Below are 4,112 nucleotides of genomic sequence, written 5' to 3'. Positions count from 1 at the left end.
TATTAAGGAAACTACATTTTTCTGATTAGTGAATAATAGCACCCACATTTTAAAAGATTTACAGTTTAGTTTTATGAATTTAAGTGTACACCATCATACACCAACACTACATTGCATGTAGTACTATGGTACCCCATTTGTAGGTGTTCATTTTAAAAATGAATATACTCATTTATGTAAAGGTTTGGTTTTGCATGTTCTTGGGTATTTTATTCATTATAGCTCCAAGCTGAAATCAACAAAAATGTCTACCAACTGGTGTCTTGATACTTGGATCACAATCTCTAGTGGAAGATGATTCCGTTTTTTTAAAGTAACAGCCAACATTCACAACAACATAAATCTCAAAAGTGTGACATTAAAGGAAAGTAATCAGACGACAATAATATGCATTATGTGATTTCACTTGTAGAAAATTTAAGAAAAGTCAAAGAAGTCATAAGAAGGAAAAACAAATGTGTGGTTGTTGCAGAACAGGGGAAGGGAAGGAGTTTCACTAATAAATGATAGGTAAGGACTTCATAGAAATCTTCTACTTCATGGATTTGGTGACATTTAACTACAGTTTTGTTCTATCATATTAAATTAGTTATTTTCATATATGTAAATTATTCTTCCACATATTAAAGCAGCCAACTCTGAGGAAAGAATACAATTTGGGCCAGGCATATATTAATTACACATTCTGAAATCAATACTCTTTTAGTAGATCAATAATATTTAATTAATCACAGTAATGTTTAATCATTGAAAATTTCCAATTCATATCTAAATCCAAGGAAAATTATGTTTTTCATATTTCAGTTGTTCTATGGTCAATTTTACATAAACTATGTTTATATAAGCTGCATTCTGAAGCCTGCTTTTCTGGAGCACTATCTATCAACCAAGGCCTTTCGTGACCACTTCTGCCTGTCACTCCTTCCTCAGTGTCTATGCATGCAGCTTTCTCCACTTTTAATATTTGCTCCCTCTTAGGTTCTTCCCCTTTCCCAGCTCCCAGCCCATCATTGCATCAAATAGTAAGTGTCTTCTACTGCAGTTTGTAATTACACTTCCCATCCCACTTTGTGTTGAGCTACCGCTCTGGCTGGTCCCATTGCATGGGAAGAAATAGGATGTCAAAGGCAGGCATCATCACTGGGACCTCTGGTGACACTGTCAGAACAAATGCATAGAACCTTGGCTTAGTGCCCTGCTTGACCACTTGGACACTTGGCATTTAAGCTCATTCTCACAGCTCTTGAGATAAACATAATCTAATACCATTTTAGAATAATGACTACTGATAGCTACATGCAGAAACATAAATATGGACCTGTAAACCAAATGCTTGAATTTGGTTTCAATGCCACTTTTCCATTCCAATTCTCATGATTGCAGATGTGGAGAATAAAGACCTTTGAAATAGTCCTCAAAATTGTGTTCTACAAAGGTTAAAATTATCTCTAATCTAAAGATTTATGCAACAGATTAAACTGAGGACCGTTAAAATATACAAAGTGCTACTATAAGAGCCAGCAAGATAGCTCAGTGGACTAAGCACCTGCTTAGGCAAGCACAGGGGCTAGGGTTCAATCTCCAGCACCACATGCTGCATCTGTCCCATACCTCAAACAGCTGAGCTGGTAACAGAGTCTGGGCATGGTGGCACATACCTGTAATCCCAGCACTCAGTAGGCTGAAAAAAGGAGGATAACTACAAGTCTGAGCTGCATAGTGAGACCCTGTACAAAATACATTTACCAAAAAAAAAAAAAAAACCTGTCACTATAAGAAATGACTGAAAATTAGGCTATTCCTCCCTAACACTATGATATTAAAGGAATAGGAATAAATTTTTTTATTATTCTTATTAAATTGATCTAGACTTTTCTATATAGTAGCTCTAAAAGAGTTCCAAGGTACAATTACTCTTATTTAAATTCTAATAACTCATAAAATCCATGTAAGAGCAGTTAGGAGATAGGTCCTTCCACACAACCCTTTATAGATAGCTTAGGCATTGCAAAGGAAAACCATTACTGTTAATCATAACTTCATGGGCCTTTTTAGAAAGGTGTTGGTAAGAAAATAATCAAAATATAGCTATTAAAATGATTCTTTTTCATTAAATTGGCACAAAATTCTCAATGATGCTAAAACACTCACTGAATGCTCAGAAATTTTCTCAAATTCCTAAATATTATTAGAGATGAATATTGATGTGACAGCTAGTTTGTATCAAGATGTTTAAAGAAAAGAAGAAAATATGAGTGTAAATATACACAAATTTCTCTTTCTTCGGCAATACTGTTGCTTTGAAAAGAACACTAGCAGAGTGAAGAGTTAAATATTCAATAAAATTGAACCGAAGAGCAATGCTACATTATGTTATTATGTGTTTTTGAAACAGCCAGTTCTGAAAGGTTCAGGACCACTTTAGTTTCTCTCAGAACAGCTGCAAAAGTGTTTCTAATGCTGGAGAATGGAAAATGAGAACTGCACACAACCCATTGATAGTACACTTCCAAATGCTCTATGATTCCCTGTTTCATTTTTAGCAGCACTGACAATATTTATTTTCTAATTAAATTCAGAATTTAGAAAACACTCAAACACAATAAATGTAAGAATATAGCCCTTTAGGATTCTGCAAATGTTTACAATCTTTCATTTTCTTTAGACTTACCAATTAGCACCTAGAACAAAATTTAAGAATCACAAATTGGAAAAATTTGATTACTTTGTGAAATGATGGAAAATTGTTAACATTTCTGAAAGCTATGTTAGGGGAACATGGGAAGACACATCCTACATCCATGGACCCTGGTGTCAGGGTGTGTGACTGCACCTCACAGGCTCATGCCTGGAACAGTTTTGCAAGCATCAGTCATTTGTGACAGTTATCAGGGAACTGAGGAAATTCAGAAGCAAAATTTTATTACTTAATAAGTAGAGCAGTAAGGCAACCTCAAGTAAGAAGAATGAAAAAGGTAGCAGATCAGAGTGAAGGTCATGGAAGTGATGCGAGAACAGGAACAAGAAGCATTAGACGACTTTGGGTTTTCTTTTATTGAAAAACAATACTTAGACTGCAAATCCCCCATGAAATTGAAGGGTCAACCACAGCGGTGAATTAAAGTAAACCATGCATGGGCAGCTGTCAGGTTTTAAAAACAATAATTATGCATATATTTTTGTAAAAATCTTCTTATATCACATTCTGTTAAACCAAATCATACTGTGGGCTTTGTACTAACAACCATGTAAAGGAAAATACCTGGAATCAAAGAAGCAGTCAAATATAAATAAGAAACCCTGTAGGCGCATGTCAAATGATTTTATGTTGTACAATTCATTAGAAAAAAAGCCCTAGAGATGCCTTGTTTCTTTGTGTCACTCATTTTATTATATTCGTATCAGTTGATTGCCTTATTCATTTACCTACTCCTCAAGTGTTTTTATTTTCCACATCCAATTGGTTGGGAGAATACATTCCCTTACTAATTAGTTTATTTAGACACAAATACATGGAATAAGAAGAAAGATATTAATATTTTAACTCCATTAGTCTTATGGCTTAAGGTCCATAGACATAGAGAGTCTAATAATAATCACTTTTGAGTATCTTTCATATTCAGTGATTATATAGATATGCATAATTTAGAAGAAAGATAATTTTTGGAATTGTTCTTTAATCCTAGTTTTTGTTCCAAATTTTTATAACTATCTCTAAATTAAATTTAGTAAGAAACCTTATTTTATCTTTTGAATATTACACTGAATTTAAAATTGAGTGATTCCATACCAAGTTTTATAATGATCCTAAAAATCTTATTTAAGTTAATTTGGTTAAGATACTTTGTTTAATTCTAGTCATTTAATTGACTTTATGTGGACATAGACTCTTTCTTCTCTATTAATATGTCTATGAAATATATAGTAAGGAGTTTCTCCACAAGCAGATTTTAAGCCTAAATATCAATTTCATCATATAAATTCCCAAATGGTCTTAAATGGTACATACAGAGCTTTCAAAAGTCCTTGACTGCTTCTGTGTGGAGAAAGCAGTACTTCACTTCAAACACAGTTCTTGTGCTTCATTTACATATTGGGGAGAGAGAGAGAGA

The sequence above is a fragment of the Octodon degus genome, unplaced genomic scaffold, assembly GCF_000260255.1.
Source record: "Octodon degus isolate 3935 unplaced genomic scaffold, OctDeg1.0 scaffold00191, whole genome shotgun sequence".
NCBI lineage: Eukaryota > Metazoa > Chordata > Mammalia > Rodentia > Octodontidae > Octodon > Octodon degus.
Note: the sequence above shows the minus strand (reverse complement) of the source record.